The sequence below is a fragment of the Macaca nemestrina genome, chromosome 11 (assembly GCF_043159975.1).
Source record: "Macaca nemestrina isolate mMacNem1 chromosome 11, mMacNem.hap1, whole genome shotgun sequence".
NCBI lineage: Eukaryota > Metazoa > Chordata > Mammalia > Primates > Cercopithecidae > Macaca > Macaca nemestrina.
The window spans coordinates 100,929,695-100,948,524 of record NC_092135.1 but is presented as its reverse complement, the minus strand read 5'-3'; the positions used below and the strand labels follow the sequence as shown (position 1 = coordinate 100,948,524).

The 18,830-nt window shown below is 40.5% G+C and overlaps 1 protein-coding gene across 6 annotated transcripts in view; it reads right to left on the bottom strand.

Moving 5' to 3' along the window:
- The window catches only part of LOC105468284 (calcium responsive transcription factor), an 86,274-nt gene that overhangs the window by 61,732 nt on the left and 5,712 nt on the right, over positions 1-18,830 (bottom strand). The window lies entirely within an intron of this gene.

Sequence of the window (18,830 nt, the reverse complement as noted above, 5' to 3'; positions counted from 1 at the left end):
ATGTGTTCTCATTACAGATGGGAAAAAATATTTGCAAAACATATACCTGACAAAGGCCTTATATCCAAACTCTAAAAAACTTTTACAACTCAATAAGACAACTCAACTAAAAAAGTTGGCAAGATGTTTGAAGATATAGCTTCACTAAAGAAGATATATAGCTAGCAAGTAAGCACACAAAAAGACAATCAGCATTAGTCATTAGGGAAACAAAAATTAAAATCACATTAGAGTTAAGTCATTAATCCATCTTGAGTCGATTTTCATATAAGGTGAAAGATGAGGATCCAGTTTCATTCTCCTACATGTGGCTAGTCAATTATCCCAGCACTATCTGTTGAATAGGGTGTCATTTCACCACTTGAAGGTTTTGTTTGCTTCGTCAAAAATCAGCTGGCTGTACGTATTTGGCTTTACTTCTGGGTTCTCTATTCTGTTCCACTGGTCTATATACCTATTTTTATACCAGTACCATACCGTTTTGGTGAGTACAGCCTTATAGTATAGTTTGAAATCAGGTAATGTAATGCCTCCAGGTTTGTTCTTTTTGCTTTGCCTTGCTTTGGCTATGCAGGCTCTTTTTTTAGTTCCATATGAATTTTAGGATTTTTTTTTTCTAATTCTATGAAGAATATGGTGGTATTCTGATGGGAATTGCATTGAATTTCTAAACTGCTTTTGGCAGTATGGTCATTTTCACAATACTGATTCTACCCATCCATGAACATGGGATATGTTTCCATTTGTATATGTTGTCTATGATTTCTTTCAACAGTGTTTTGTAGTTTTCCTTGCAGAGGTGTTTTACCTCCTTGGTTAGGTATATTCCTAAGTATTCTACTTTTTTTGCAGCTATTGTAACAGGGGTTGAGTTCTTGATTTCATTCTCAGCTTGGCTGCTGTTGGTGTAAAGGAGAGCTACTATACAAAATTAACTATGTACATTAATTTTGTATCTGGAAACTTTACTGAATTCTTTATTTTTTGTTTTTTGAGATGGAGTTTCACTCTTTTGCCCAGGCTGGAGTGCAACGGCCATGATCTTGGCTCATGGCAACCTCTGCCTCCCAGGTTCAAGTGATTCTCCTGCCTCAGCCTCCTGAGTAGCTGGGATTACAGGCATGCACCACCACACCTGGCTAATTTTGTATTTTTAGTAGAGACGGGGTTTCACCATGTTGGTCAGGTTGGTCTTGAACTCCTGACCTCAGGTGATCTGCCCACCTCAGCCTCCCAAAGTGCTGGGATTACAGGCGTGAGCCACCTCACCTGGCCTTCTTTGCTGAATTCTTTGATCAGTCCTAGGAGCTTTCTGGAGGAGTCTTTAGGGTTTTCTTGGTAAACAATCATATCATCTGCAAACAGTGACAGTTTGACTTCCTCTTTACCAACTGGGATGCTCTTTTATTTTTTTTTTCTTTTTTGAGACAGAGTCTCACTCTGTCACCCAGGCTGGAGTGCAGTGGTACAAACTTAATCTCAGCTCACTGCAATTTTCACCCACTGGGTTCAAGTGATTCTCTGCCTCAGCCTCCCAAGTAGCTAGGATTACAGGAGCCTGTCACCACAACCAGCTAATTTTTTTGTAATATTAGAAGAGACGAGGTTTCGACATATTGACCAGGCTTGTCTCGAACTCTGGACCTGAGGTGATCCACCCACCCTAGCTTCCCAAAGTGCTGGGATTATAGGCGTGAGCCACAGCAACTAGCCTAGATGCTCTTTCTTTCTTTCTCTTGTCTGACTGCTCTGGCTAGTAGGACATCCAGTACTATGTTAAAGATGAGTGGTGAGAGTGGGTATCCTTTTCTTGTTCCAGGCCAGGTATGGCAGCTCACGCCTGTAATCCCATCACTTTGGCAGGCTGGGGCAGGCAGGTTACTTGAGTCCAGGAGTTCAAGACCAACCTGAGTGACATAGTGAGACACCCCCCCATCTCTACAAAAAATTTTTTAAAAATTAGCTGGTTGTGGTGGCATGTGTCTGTGCCAGCTACTCAGGAAGCTGAGGTGAGGGGATTGCCTGAGCCCAGGAGGTTGAGGCTGCAGTGAGCCATGATCATGACAGGGTAAGACCCTGTCTCAAAATATTAAAAATTTCTTAAGGGCTGGGAGTGGTGGCTAATCCATGTAATCCTAGCACTTTGGGAAGCCAAGGTGGAGAATGGCTTGAAGCAAGAGTTTGAGATCAGCCTGGGCAATATAATGAGATTCTGTCTCTATTAAAAAAAAAAAAAATCAGCCATGCATGGTGGTGTGTGCCTATAGTCCCTATAGCTTCTTGGGAAGCTGAGGTTGAGCTTGGTTCCCAACCAATCCCAAGCTGAGGATTGGTTGAGCTCAGGAGTTTGAGGCTTGAGCCATAATCCTGCCACTGCACGTGAGCCTAGGTGACAGAGTGAGACCCCATCTCAGGAAAAAAACAATTTTCAATAAATTTTTAAGTTTTATTGTTTATGTCATTAAAACAAATATATGTTAATGTAGCAACATCAGAAAGTTAGAGTCACTTATAATTTTACAGAAATCACTGCCATTAACATTTCTGCATATTCTTCCAGACTTTTTCTAAGCATATGTATTTATAAGCAGATATTCATTCAATAAATGAATTATTACTCCACACCTACGTGACAAATACTGTTTCATGTGCTGGAGATACAAGGATGATCAAGACACTTAAAGTCTCCATGTATAAAATTTATATTCTGTGTGTTTTATAACTATATCTGAATTTTTAAAATCAGGTTTATTTCATGATATCACAGGGGAAGTGAACATTTTAAGTGAACTCATGTTTGCTAATTAACCAACACAATTATGGAAAATGCAAAAGAAACTGACCTGAATATAGAGATTTAATTTAATATAAAGCTGTCTGATGGCAAGGTAATAGAAATTTCTTCAATGTACTGAGGTGTTCACATAGATCTAAAATTTTCTGGAATTAAAGAATTTTGGGCCGGGTGCAATGGCTTACTCTTGTAATCCCAGCACTTTGGAAGGCCGAGGCAGGCGGATCACAAGGTCAGGAGGTCGAGACCATCATCGCTAACATGGTGAAACCCTGTCTCCACCAAAAATACAAAAAATGAGCCGGGCACGGTGGCACGCACTGGTAGTCCCAGCTACTTGGGAAGCTGAGGCGGGAGAATAGCTTGAACCTGGGAGATGGAAGTTGAAGTGAGCCGAGATCACGCCACTGCACTCCAGCCTGGACGACAGAGCGAGATTAAAAAAAAAAAAGAACTTTGGAAAATTCAGCTTAGATCACTAATACGTAACAAAATTATACTTTTCTACTGACACTATAAAAGAGTAGAACATACGAAATTTCAAATCTCAATTAAATAAAACAGGAGTTTCATGAACGTAGTTCAAAGTACAGGTATTCAGACTAAATGAAAAGTGTATTGGACAGAATGAAGCTGGTGACATTATTTGCCACTGTACATTTCCCTAATATTCAAAACAATCAAAGGCCCTCGAAGAATTCTAGAACATTTTTGTAGCAACAAAGATACACTTTCAGGAGACAGCTCTAGATTTATCTAAATGAGAATAAATTTTTGTGACTATATTTACAGTATAAACCTCAGAAAGCATCTGTGTCAAAATGGGGAACAGACCACTGGATTCTACTTGAGGTTGGAAAGTGAGAGGAGGATGAGGATCAAGAAACTACCTATTAAGTACTATGCTCATTATCTGAGTGACAAAATAATTGGTACATCACACTCCCACAACATGCAATTTACCCGTGTACCAAACCTGCACGCACACTCCCTGAACTTAAAAGCTGGAAAGAAAAAACAAGAAAGAAAGAAAGTGTCCTGTATAATGAGACGTATGTCCTATCAGCATGAATATTTAACTGTTAAAAAGAAAAAGTAATCAAGCTTACTGTGAATTAAAGCCAATAAAATACATAATTTAAATAGGTAAATTTCTATAAAGGAAACTGAATCAATAATTGATAACCTTCAAAAATAGAAAGCAATAGGCCCAGATGTTTTACTGGTGAATTTTACCAAACATTTAAAGAAGAAATATGCCAATGCTCTATAACATCTTAAAGAAAACAGAAGCAGAAGGAACATTTCCTGACTCATCCTACAAGACCAGTATTACCCTAATACCAAAACCAGATAAAGATTTTTTTTTTCTTTTCTTTTTCTTTTTTTTTGAGACAGAGTTTTGTCTCGTTTTGTCTTGCACAGGCTGAAGTGCAGTGGCGCAATCTTGGCTCACTGCAGCCTCTGCCTCCCGAGTTCAAGCGATTCTCTCTTCTCAGACTCCCGAGTAGCTGGGATTACAGGCGCACACCACAACACCTGGCTAATTTTGTGTTTTTAGTAGAGATGGGGTTTCAACATGTTGGCTAGGCTGGTCTTGAACTCCTGACCTCAGGTGATCCACCTGCCTAGGCCTCCCAAAGTGCTGGGATTACAAGCATGAGCCACCACACCTGGCAAGATATTTTTAAAAAGGAAAACTATAGAATAATATCTCCTATGACATAAATATAAAAATCTTCAATAAAATATTAGCAAATCAATTCTACAAATGTACCAAAAAATCATACACTACAACCAAATAGGATTTATTACAGGTACACAGGGCTCGTTCAATATGTGAAAATAAATTAATGTAATCCATCACATAAAAAGGCATTAGAATTACATTAGGCATCACATCAACAGAAATTGTATGATCATATCAACAGACACAGAAAAAGCAGGCCAGGCCTGGTGGCTCACACTTGTAATCCCAACACTTTGGGAGGCTGAGGTGGGATCACTTGAGGCCACGAGTTAGAGACTAGCCTGGGCAGTACAGTAAGACTCAGCCTCTATTTATTTAATTAAAAAAAAAAAAAAGGAAAAGGCATTTGATGAAATCCAACACCAATCATGATAAAAACTCTCAACAAACTAGGTAAAGGGGTGACTGTTAATTTGATAAAGCACAACTAAAAAAAAAAAACCTACAGCTAGCATCATACTTAATGGTGAAAAACTAGATACTTTTCCCCTAAGATTGGGAACAATGTGAAGATGGCCCCTCTCATCACTCCTATTCAACATAGTATTGAAAGTCCTAGTAAGGCCGGGCGCAGTGGCTCAAGCCTGTAATCCCAGCACTTTGGGAGGCCGAGACAGGCGGATCACAAGGTCAGGAGATCGAGACCATCCTGGCTAATACGGTGAAACCCCATCTCTACTAAAAAATACAAAAAACTAGCCGGGCGAGGTGGCGGGTGCCTGTAGTCCCAGCTACGCGGGAGGCTGAGGCAGGAGAATGGTGTAAACCCGGGAGGCGAAGCTTGCAGTGAGCTGAGATCCGGCCACTGTACTCCAGCCTGGGTGACAGAGCGAGACTCCGTCTCAAAAAAAAAAAAAAAAAAAAAAAAAAAAAGAAAGTCCTAGTAAAGCAATAAAACAAAAAAATAAAAATAAAAGATATACAGACTGGGAAGAAGATATAAAACTGTCTTTATATGCAGATGACATAACTGTCTTTGTACAAAATCCCAAAGGACAAAAAAAAACAAAACAAAACCAAAAACCTCCTGGAACTAATAAACAATTCTACCAAGGTATCAAGGTTGCAGGATAAAAGGTTCATACACAAAAGTCAATCACTTTCCTGTATCCCAGCAATGAATGATTAATTAGAGTTTGAAATTTAAAAGCATAATACCAGCCAGGCCCGGGGGCTCATGCCTGAAATTCCAGCATTTTGGGAGGCCAAGGTGGACAGATTACTTGAGCCAAGGAGTTTGAGACCAGCTTGGGCAACATGGCAAAACCCTGTCTCTACTAAAAATACAAAAATTAGCTGGGTGTGGTGGCATATGCATGTAGTCCCAGCTACTTGGGAGGCTGAGGTGGGAGGATTGCTTGAGCCCAGGAGGTGGAGGTTGTAGTGAGGTGAGATCACATCACTGCACTCCAGCCTGGGTGACAGAGTGAGACCCCATCTCAAAAAAACAAAACAAGACAAAACCCAGCACTATTTATGTTAGCACCAGAGAGAGAAAGAGAGAAAGAGAGAGAGAGAGAGAGAGAGAGAGAGAGAGAGATACTTAGATATGAATCTAATGAAATAAGCAAAGGAAACATATGAGGAAAACTATAAAATTCTGATGAAAAATATCAAATATCTAAATAAATGGAGAGAGAGTCCATGTTCATAGACCAGGAGGCTCAATATTTTTAAGACGTCAATTTTTCCCAACTTGATCTATACATTCAATAAAATCCCAAACAAAATACAGCAAGTCAGTCCAGGCTGGGTGACAGAGCAAGACTTTGTCTCTAAAAATGGGAAAAAGAAAACAGCAAGTTATATTGTGCATATCAAAAAACTGATTTAAAGTTTATGTGAAAAGGCAAAAGACCTAAGTGAATAACCAGTACAATACTGAAGAACAAAGTTGGAGAACTGATGCAACCCAATTTCAAGACCTGACTTACTGTAAACCTACGATAATCTATTCAAGACAACATGATACTGGTGAGGCATGGTGGCTCATGCCTGTAATCTCACAACTTTGGAAGGCCGAGGCAGGTGGATCACCTGAGGTCAGGATTTTGAGACCAGCCTGGTCAACATGGTGAAACTCTATCTCTACTAAAAATACAAAAATTAGCTGGGTGTGGTTGTACACGCCTATAGTCCCAGATACTTGGGAGGCTGAGGCATGAGAACTGCTTGAACCCAGGATGCAGAGGTTGCAGTGAGCCAAGATCACGTCACTGCACTCCAGCCTGGACAACAGTGTAAGACTCCGTCTCAAAGAAAAAAAAAAAAGATAACATGATACTGTCAAAACAAAAACAAACAAACAAAAGAACCGGCCAATAGATTAAAATAATAGAATAAAGAGACTAGGTATAGATCTGCACAGTCAATTGATCTTTAACAAAAGAATAAAAGCAATTCAGTGGAGAAAGGATAGTCTTTTCAACAAATGGTGCTGGAATAATGGACATCTACATGCAAAAAAATGAATGTACACACAAACCTTACACCCTTAAAAAATTAACTCAAAAAGAATCATATAGGCCAGGCGCGGTGGCTCACGCCTGTAATCCCAGCACTTTGGGAGGCTGAGGCAGGCGGATCACAAGGTCAGGAGATTGAGACCGTCCTGGCTAACACGTGAAGCCCATCTCTACTAAAATACAAGAAAAAATTAGCCAGGCATGGTGGCAGGAGCCTGTAGTCCCACCTACTCGGGAGGCTGAGGCAGGAGAATGGCGTGAACCTGGGAGGCGTAGCTTGCAGTGAGCCAAGATTGCGCCATTGCAGTCCAGCCTGAGACAGAGCAAGACTCCGTCTCCAAAAAAAAAAAAAAAAAAAAAGAATCATATAACTAAATGTAAAACACAAACTATACAATTCCTAGAAGATAACAGAGGAGAAAACATAGATGATTTTGGGTATGGCAATGACTTTTTAAATACAACACTAATTTTAATGAAGTCCAGTTTATTATTTCTTTCATGGATCATGCCTTTAACACTGTATTTTTAAAACTTCTGCTCTCAGCTCGGCGCGGAGGCTCTTGCCTGTAATCCCAGCACTTTGGGAGGCTGAGGCAGGTGGATCACCTGAAGTCAGGAGTTCGAGACCACCCTGGTCACAATGGTGAAACCCTGTCTCTACTAAAAATACAAAAAGTAGCTAGGCGTGGTGGTGCACACCTGTAATCCCAGCTACTCGGGAGGCTGAGGCAGGAGAATCAGTTGAACCCAGGAGATGGAGGTTGCAGTGAGCCGAGATTGCACCACTGCACTCCAGCCTGGGCAACAATAGTGAAACTCTGTCTCAAAAAATAAAAATAAAAAACTTCTGCTCTCTGGAAAAGACAATGTCAAATAAATGAGAAGATGAACTACAAACTGGGAGAAAATATTTGCAAAATACATTCCGATAAAGGCTTTGTATCCCAAATATAAAAATAACGTTTTTTGGGTTTTTTTTTGAGATGGAGTCTTGCTCTGTTGCCCAGGCTGGAGTGAAGAGGCAGGATCTTGGCTCACTGTAACCTCCACCTCCTGGGTTCAAGTGATTCTCCCGGCTCAGCCTCCTGAGTAGCTGGAATTACAGGTGTGCGCCACCACGCCCAGCTAATTTTTTTTTTTTTTTTTTTGTATTTTTAGTAGAGATGGGGTTTCACCATGTTGGTCAGCCTGGTCTCGAACTCCTGATCTCGCAATCCGCCTGCCTCGGCCTCCCAAAGTGCTGGAATTACAGGCGTGAGCCATTGAGCCCAGCCATACAAAGAACTTTTAAAACTCAACAATAAGAACCCAGTTTTAAAAATGTTGAAAAGATACACTTCACCAAAGAAGGCAAAGATGGTAAATGAACATATGAAAACATGCTCAACATCATATGTCATAGGAGAATTGCAAATGAAATGAAAACTTAGGTATCACAAACACCTATTAGAATACCTAAAATAAAACAACTGATGATATCAAATGCTGACAAGGATGCAGGACAGCAGGAACTCTCATTTGTTGTTGCTGGGAATGGAAAATGCTATAGCCACTTTAGGAGATAGTTTGGCAGTTTCTTACAAAGCTAAAACATAGGCTTACCTAGAGAGTGCACTACTACGTATTTACCCAATGGAGCTGGAAATTTATATCCCACAAAAATCTGTACATAAGGCCAAGGCAGGAGGATTGCCTGAGTTCAAGAACAGACTGGGCAACCCACACAAAGAAAAAAACAAATTCCAGTTATCTAACTGATATAATCAAAACTTCTCTGGGCTTAGTGTGAGATTCTAAATATACTTTTCTCTGTCTTTGAAAAACATTGAAAAAATTTTTTTGTACTATCTTTTAAAAACATTGAAAAACTTTTACATTTTTAGATGACTAAAAAGCTCTATTTCAATATTATTGTCTAACTTTTAAAATCCATGAACATCTCCTAAATATACTAGACAAAGAGCATGGGAGCTAGATACAGTGGCTCACGCCTGTAATTCTGGTGGTTTGGGAGGCCAAGGCAGGAAGATCACTTGAGGGGAGGAGTTCATGACCAGCCTGGGCAACAAGGCAAGACTGTGTCTCTACAAAAACCAAAAAAATTTAGCCAGGTGTGATATCTTGTGCCTGCAGTCCTAGCTACTTACTCAGAGGGCTGAGGTGAGAGGATCACTTGAGCCCAGGAGTTCAAGGCTGCAGTGAGCTCTGATCACATCACTGCACTCCAGCCTGGGTGACAGAGTAAGACCCTCTCAAAACAAAACAAAAGAACATGGGATCGGCTGGGCGCAGTGGCTCACGCCTGTAATCCCAACACTTTGGGAGGCTGAGGTGAGCGGATCAAGAGATCGGGAGATCAAAACCATCCTGGCTAACACGGTGAAACCCCATCTCTACTAAAAATACAAAAAAAAAAAAAAATTAGCCAGGTGTGGTGGTGGGCACCTGTAATCCCAGCTACTTGGGAGGTTAAGGCAGGAGAATGGCGTGAACCTGGGAAGTGGAGCTTGCAGTGAGCCAAGATTGCGCCACTGCAATCCAGCCTGGCGACAGAGCGAGACTCCATCTCAAAAAATATAATAATAATACTAAGATTTTTTGTTTCTAAGAGCTGATTATCCTGACTTTTAAAATTCATTTAACTATTATTTATTGAGTGACTTCCAATGTGCACTGAACAGAAATACAAAAGAACTCTATTAAAACAGGAAACTTTTTACAAAGTTAAATTCAACTGCAAATAAGGTCCTACTGGGGGGCTCATTAAAAATAAAATACCTATTAGGAATATAACTTTTTTTTTTTTTTTTTTTTTTTTTGAGACGGAGACTTGCTCTGTCACCCAGGCTGGAGTGCAGTGGCCGGATCTCTTTTGTATTTTTTAGTAGAGACGGGGTTTCACCGTGTTAGCCGGGATCGTCTCTCGATCTCCTGACCTCGTGATCCGCCCGTCTCGGCCTCCCAAAGTGCTGGGATTACAGGCTTGAGCCACCGCGCCCGGCCTAGGAATATAACTTTTAAAAAATTTATCTTTTTTCTTGCTTTTTTCCTATTAGGAATACAATTTACTATTCTAAAATAAATTGTCAAGAATACGATATAAATACAGTTTTTCTTTTTTCTTTTTTTTTTTTGAGACGGAGTTTCACTCGTTGCCCAGGCTGGAGTGCAATGGCGCGATCTTGGCTCACTGCAACCTCCACCTCTTAGGTTCAAGCAATTCTCCTGCCTCAGCCTCCTGAGTAGCCGGGATTACAGGCAGGTGCCACCACGCCCGGCTAATTTTGTATTTTTAGTAGAGACGGAGTTTCTCCGTGTTGGTCAGGCTGGTCCTGAACTCCCGATCTCAGGTGACCCACCTACCTTGAACTCCCATAGTGCTGTGATTATGGGTGTGAGGCACTGCACCCAAAATTTTTTTTTTTTGAGACGGAGTCTCGCTCTGTCGCCCAGGCTGGAGTACAGTGGCACGATCTTGGCTCGCTGCAACTTTCGCCTCCCACGTTCAAGTGATTGTTGTGCCTCAGCCATCTGAGTAGGTGGGATTACAGGCATGCGCCACCATGCCCAGCTAATTTTTTTAATTTTTAGTACAGAACGGGCTTCACCATGTTGGCCAGGCTGGTCTGGAATTCCTGGCCTTGAGTGATCTGCTCGCCTTAGCTTCCCAAAGTGCTGGGATTACAGGTGTGAGCCACTACATCTGGCTTAATTTTCTAAAGTAAACTGAATATTCACTGTCTAAACATGATGACATCAAGATTTAAAAAAATTTCTTAATATTTCTGAGAGCTCTTTGACTTTTAAAATATAAGCACTATTATGATAGATCAATTAAGATTATGAATTTAATTGTCATAGTTACAAAATAAAATGTATTGAATTTCAACTATCCTAAATAATTATTAGCTAGAATCATCAACAATCACTCTACTATTCTGTGATATAGGACCTATTATTATCACCATTTTATAGAAAAAGATGAGGTTCATTGCTCAAAATTATAAGGTTATCATTTATTGAGCATTTACCATAGTAAGGTACTACGCTAAGAGTTTTACCTATATCATTTTATTCAACCCTTTCAACGACGCTGTGATTCAGTTACTTGTTCCAATGTACATATAGGATAGGTGAATAAGTAACTTTCCCAAGATTACAAATATGCTGAGTGGCTAAGCAAGAACTCAAACCTACATGTGTTTATTTCAAAGCCCGTACTCTATTATTACAATAGGAACTTTTTTCAGGCAATAAACAAAGCTCCCTTCTGCCTTTATTAGTCAAAAATCCATAGCTTTAAATCTTTTTCTGGATAGGTTAACAAATTAAAGATGTTAAAAGAAATTATTTGTTCCTTTTTGTTTGCAACTTTTGCTGGTTGAAATTTAATTAGAAGCAGTACCCTAACATACAAAAAGCTCTATCTCTGACACCATCCAAAAACTAGAGCTGTAACTATGCAGGCATTGTAGCCAGTGAAAAAACATTAGGTAGAACAGATTGAGAAGTGGAGTTTAGGAAGAAATTGTAAAAAGTGCCAATAGCTTAAGGGTAAGAATTCTAAATATTCCCAGTTTCCTGACAGGTACTCTGATCCCACTGCAAGTTACCCTTTACTAGCCTAAATTTTTTTTTTTTACTTTATTTACTTTTGCTCACTCACTCTGAAATTTCATCAGTAAAATTTTCATTGACATCAATAAGCCCTTTTTCTTAAAAAGAAAAAAACTCTGGAGAGAACATCAGCTATTAACAAATTTGTATAAATTTATGTAAGGACAGATGTCTTCCTTTAAAACGAGTTTAAAAGAGCTACCCTGAGGGAGTGAAAAGTTTTACTTGGAGGTGAGAAAGCAAGTACAGGTGAGACTCAAAGAACTTAGAGGGATTCAGTGGGCCTGCACAGAATGCTGCAGTGAAGACTGAGGGAAGTGTGACTGCCTTAGGTAAGTACACTAGTTAAGGGGTGGTGAGTACGTTGACAGAGAAAGACTGCCAAACAGAAACCACCTACTGCAGAATTTTGCCCATATTGGGATTTTGCGAATGGAATAAAAATAACTATATTTTCTACTGCCTTCTGGGAATGAAAATCTATGGGTTAAAGAAGCTTTTTGTGGTTACACTGAGAAAATATTAAAATAGTTTCTATACAGAAAAGTGGGTTTTAATATGACAATTGACCTAAGCTATTGTTGAAATGGAGATTAAAAGTACATTTTTAAATTACAGACACACTTTAAAAAAATAATTTGGATGCAGTAAAAAGTATTATTCTTCCTTCCTCCTTTCTTCCATCAATTTGCTTTATCTTCTTCAATCCGGACAACTGCAGAGTGACTTAAAACAGCTGATTTTCCCAGCTATCCTGAATGCCAGTACATGCTATAAATTTTTATCCCTAACTGCCAATTAACTCCGTCAAAGTAAACTTTTTTGTTTGTTTGTTTGTTTGTTTGAGACAGAGTCTTGCTCTGTCGCCCAAGCTGGACTGCAGTGGCACAATCTCAGCTCACTGCAAGCTCCACCTCCCGGGTTCACGCCATTCTCCTGCCTCAGCCTCCAGAGTAGCTGGGACTACAGGTGCCCGCCACCATGCTGGGCTAATTTTTTTTGTATGAGGGTTTCATGCTGTTAGCCAGGATGGTCTCGATCTCCTGACCTCGTGATCCGCCCGCCTCAGCCTCCCAAAGTGCTGGGATTACAGGCGTGAGCCACCATGACCGGCCCTGTCAAAGTAAAGTTTTTAAGAATGAAGATATTAATATTAAATAACCAGGTATAAAATGTTCTTTCCGAAGATGGCCGAATAGGAACAGCTCCAGCTTCCAGCTCATAGCGCGAGCAACACAGAAGATGGGTGATTTCTGCATTTTCAACTGAGGTACTGGGTTCTTCTCACTGGGGAGTGCCAGACCATCAGTGCTGGTCAGCTGGTACAGCCCGACCAGCGAGAGCTGAAGCAGGGCGAGGCATCGCCTCACCTGGGAAGTGCAAGGGGGAAGGGAATCCCTTTTCCCAGCTAAGGGAAACTGAGACACACAACACCTGGAAAATCAGGTAACTCCCACCCTAATACTGCACTTTACCAAGGGTCTTAGCAAATGGCACACCAGGAGATTATATCCCACACCTGGCCCAGAGGGTCCCAGGACCATGGAGCCTCCCTCATTGCTAGGACAGCAGTCTGAGATCTAACTGCAAGGCAGCAGCAAGGTTGGGGGAGGGGCGCCCACCATTGCTGAGGCATAAGTAGATAAACAAAGCCACCAGGAAGCTTGAACTGGGTGAAGCCCACTGCAGCTCAACGAGGCCTGCCTGCCTCTGTAGACTCCACCTCTGGGGACAGGGCATAGCTAAACAAAAAGCAGCAGAAACCTCGGCAGAGGTAAATGACCCTGTCTGACAGCTTTGAAGAGAGCAGTGGGTTTCCCAGCACGGAGGCTGAGATCTGAGAATGGACAGACTGCATGCTTAAGTGGGTCCCTGACCCCTGAGTAGCCTAACTGGGAGACATACCTCACTAGGTGCAGACTGACACCTCACACCTCTCACAGCTGGGCACATCTCTGAAACGAAGTTTCCAGAGCAAGAATCAGACAGCAACACTCACTGTTCAGCAATATTGTATCTTCTGCAGCCTCCACTGCTGATACCCAGGCAAACAGCATCTAGAGTGGTCCTCAAGCAAACTCCAACAGACCTGCAGCTGAGGGTCCTGACTGTTAGAAGGAAAACCAACAAACAGAAAGGACACCCACACCAAAACCCCATGAGTACATCACCATCATCAAAGACCAAAGGAAGATAAAACCACAAAGATGGGGAAAAAGCAGGGTAGAAAAGCTGGAAATTCAAAAAATCAGAGTGCATCTCTCCTTCCAAAGGAATTCAGTTCATCACCAGCAATTGATCAAAGCTGGAAGGAGAATGACTTTGACGAGTTGAGAGAAGAAGGCTTCGGTAAATCAAACTTCTCAGAGGTAAAGGAGGAACTACGTACCCAGCGCAAAGAAACCAAAAATCTTGAAAAAAGAATGGAAGAATGGATAACTAGAATAATCAATGCAGAGGAGTCCTTAAAAGAACTGATAGAGATAAAAACCATGACACGAGAATTACGTGACAAATGCACAAGCTTCAGTAACCAACTCGATCAACTGGAAGAAAGAGTATCAATGATTGAAGATCAAATGAATGAAATCAAGTGAGAAGAGAAGTGTAAAGAAAAAAGAGGAAAAAGAAATGAACAAAGCCTTCAACAAATATGGGATTATGTGAAAAGACGAAATCTACGTCTGATCGGTGTGCCTGAAAGTGACGGGGAAAATGGAACCAACTTGGAAAACACTCTTCAGGATATCATCCAGGAGAACTTCCCCAATCTAGTAAGGCAGGCTAACATTCAAATTCAGGAAATACAGAGAACACCACAAAGATACTCCTCGAGAAGAGCAACTCCAAGACACATAATTGTCAGATTCATCAAAGTTGAAATGAAGGAAAAAATATTAAGGGCAGCCAGAGAGGAAGGTCGGGTTACACACAAAGGGAAGCCCATCAGATTAACAAGAGATCTCTCGGCAGAAACTCCACAAGCCAGAAGAGAGTGGGGGCCAATCTTCAACATTCTTAAAAGAATTTTCAACCCAGAATTTCATATCCAGCCAAATTAAGTTTCATCAGTGAAGGAGAAATAAAATCCTTTACAGACAAGCAAATGCTTATTAGAGATTTTGTCACCACCACGCCTGCCCTACAAGAGACCCTGAAGGAAGCACTAAACATGGAAAAGAACAACTGGTACCAGCCACTACAAAAACATGCCAAAATGTAAAGACCATCGATGCTAGGAAGAAACAACATCAACTAACGAGCAAAATAACCAGCTAATATCATAATGACAGGATCAAGTTCACACATAACAATATTAACCTTAAATGTAAATGGACTAAATGATCCAATTAAAAGACACAGACTGGCAAATTGGATAAAGAGTCAAGACCCATCAGTTTACTGTATTCAGGAGACCCATCTCACATGCAGAGACACACACGGGCTCAAAACAAAGGGATGGAGGAAGATCTACCAAGAAAATGGAAAACACAAAAAAGCAGGGGTTGCAATCCTAGTCTCTGATAAAACAGACTTTAAACCATCAAAGATCAAAAGAGACAAAGAAGGCCATTACATAATGGTAAAGGGATCAATTCAACAGGAAGAGCTAACTATCCTAAATATATATGCAGCCAATACAGGAGCACCCAGATTCATAAAGCAAGTCCTTAGAGACTTACAAAGAGACTTAGACTCCCATACAATAATAATGGGAGACTTCAACACCCCATTGTCAACATTAGACAGATCAACGAGATAGAAAGTTAACAAGCATATCCAGGAATTGAACTCAACTCTGCACCAAGCAGACCTAATAGACATCTACAGAACTCTCCACCCCAAATCAACAGAATCTACATTCTTCTCAGCACCACATTGCACTTATTCCAAAATTGACCACATAGTTGGAAGTAAAGCACTCCTCAGCAAATGTAAAAGAACAGAGATTATAACAAACCGTCTCTCAGACCACAGTGCAATCAAACTAGAACTCAGAACTAAGAAACTCAATCAAAACCGCTCCACTACATGGAAACTGAACAACCTGCTCCTGAATGACTACTGGGTACATAACAAAATGAAGGCAGAAATAAAGATGTTCTTTGAAACCAATGAGAACAAAGACACAACATACCAGAATCTCTGGGACACATTTAAAGCAGTGTGTAGAGGGAAATTTATAGCACTAAATGCCCACAAGAGAAAGCAGGAAAGATCTAAAATTGATACCCTAACATCACAATTAAAAGAACTAGAGAAGTAAGAGCAAACACATTCAAAAGCTAGCAGAAGGCAAGAAACAACTAAGATCAGAGCAGAACTGAAGGAGACAGAGACACAAAAAACCCTCCAAAAAAATCAATGAATCCAGGAGCTGATTTTTTGAAAGATCAACAAAATTGATAGACTGCTAGCAAGACTAATAAAGAAGAAAAGAGAGAAGAATCAAATAGACGCAATAAAAAATGATAAAGGGGATATCACCACCGACCCCACAGAAATACAAACTACCATCAGAGAATACTATAAATACCTCTACGCAAATAAACTAGAAAACCTAGAAGAAATGATAATTTCCTGGACACTTACACTCTCCCAAGACTAAACCAGGAAGAAGTTGAATCCCTGAATAGACCAATAGCAGGCTCTGAAACTGAGGCAATAATTAAGAGCCTACCAACCAAAAAAAGTCCAGGACCAGATGGATTCACAGCCGAATTCTACCAGAGGTACAAGGAGGAGCTGGTACCATTCCTTCTGAAACTATTCCAATCAATAGAAAAAGAGGGAATCCTCTCTAACTTATTTTAGGAGGCCAACATCATCCTGATACCAAAGCCTGGCAGAGACACAACAAAAAAAGAGAATTTTAGACCAATATCCCTGATGAACATCGATGCAAAAATCCTCAATAAAATATTGGCAAACCGAATCCAGCAGCACATCAAAAAGCTTATCCACCACAATCAAGTGGGCTTCATCCCTGGGATGCAAGGCTGGTTCAACATACGCAAATCAATAAACGTAATCCAGCATATAAGCAGAACCAAAGACAAAAACCACATGATTATCTCAATACATGTAGAAAAGGCCTTTGACAAAATTCAACAGCCCTTCATGCTAAAAACTCTCAATAAATTCGGTATTGATGGAACGTATGTCAAAACAATAAGAGCAATTCATGACAAACCCACAGCCAATATCACACTGAACAGGCAAAAACTGGAAGCATTCCTTTGAAAACTGGCACAAGACAGGGATGCCCTCTCTCACCACTCCTATTTAACATAGTGTTGGACGTTCTGGCTAGGGCAATCAGGCAAGAGAAAGAAATAAAGAGTATTCACTTAGGAAAAGAAGAAGTCAAATTGTCCCTGTTTGCAGATGACATGATTGTATATTTAGAAAACCCTCACTGTCTCAGCCCAAAATCTCCTTAAGCTGATAAGAAACTTCAGCAAAGTCTCAGGATACAAAAACAATGGGCAAAAATCATAAGCATTCTTATACACCAGTAACAGACAAACAGAGAGCCAAATCATGAATGAACTCCCATTCACAATAGCTTCAAAGAGAATAAAATACCTAGGAATCCAACTTACAAGGGATGTGAAGGACCTCTTCAAGGAGAACTACAAACCACTGCTCAGTAAAATAAAAGAGGGCACAAACAAATGGAAGAACATTCCATGCTGATGGACAGGAAGAATCAATATTGTGAAAATGGCCATACTGCCCAAGGTAATTTATAGATTCAATGCCATCCCCATCAAGCTACCAATGACTTTCTTCAAAGAATTGGAAAAAACTGCTTTAAAATTCATATGGAACCAAAAAAGACTCCGCATTGCCAAGACAATCGTAAGTCAAAAGAACAAAGCTGGAGGCATCACGCTACCTGACTTCAAACTATACCACAAGGCTACGGTAACCAAAACAGCATGGTACTGGTGCCAAAACAGAGATATAGACCAATGGAACGAACAGAACCCTCAGAAAAAACACCACACATCTACAGCCATCTGATCTTTGACAAACCTGACAAAAATAAGAAATGGGGAAAGGATTCCCTATTTAATAAATGGTGCTGGGAAAATTGGCTAGCCATAAGTAGAAAGCTGAAACTGGATCCTTTCCTTACTCCTTATACGAAAATTAATTCAAGATGGATTTGAGACTTAAATGTTAGACCTAGTACCATAAAATCCCTAGAAGAAAACCTAGGTAATACCATTCAGGACATAGGCATGGGCAGGGACGTCACGTCTAAAACACCAAAGGCAACGGCAACAAAAGCCAAAATTGACAAATGGGATCTAATTAAACTAAAGATCTTCTGCACAGCAAAAGAAACTACCATCAGAGTGAACAGGCAACCTACACAATGGGAGAAAATTTTTGCAATCTACTCATCTGACAAAGGGCTAATATCCAGAACCTATAAAGAACTCAAACAAATTTACAAGAAAAAAACAACCACCACCATCAAAAAGTGGGCAAAGGATATGAACAGACATTTCTCAAAAGAAGACATTCATACAGCCAACAGACACATGAAAAAATGCTCATCACTGGCCATCAGAGAAATGCAAATCAAAACCACAATGAGATACCATCTCACACCAGTTAGAATGGCAATCATTAAAAAGTCAGGAAATAACAGGTGCTAGAGAGGATGTGGAGAAATAGGAACACTTTTACACTGTTGGTGGGATTGTAAACTAGTTCAACCATTGTGGAAAACAGTATGGCGATTCCTCAAGGATCTAGAACTAGAAATACCATACGACCCAGCCATCCCATTACTGGGTATATACCCAAAGGATTATAAATCATGCTGCTATAAAGACACATGCACACGTATGTTTACTGCGGCACTATTCACGATAGCAAAGACTTGGAATCAACCCAAATGTCCATCAGTGACAGACTGGATTAAGAAAATGTGGCACATATACACCATGGAATACTATGCAGCCATAAAAAAAGGATGAGTTCATGTCCTTTGTAGGGACATGGATGAAGCTGGAAACCATCATTCTCAGCAAACTATTGCAAGAACAGAAAACTAAACACCGCATGTTCTCACTCATAGGTGGGAATTGAACAATGAGATCACTTGGACACAGGAAGGGGAACATTATACACCAGGGCCTATTGGTGGGGAGGGGGGAGGGGTGGCATTGGGAGTTATACC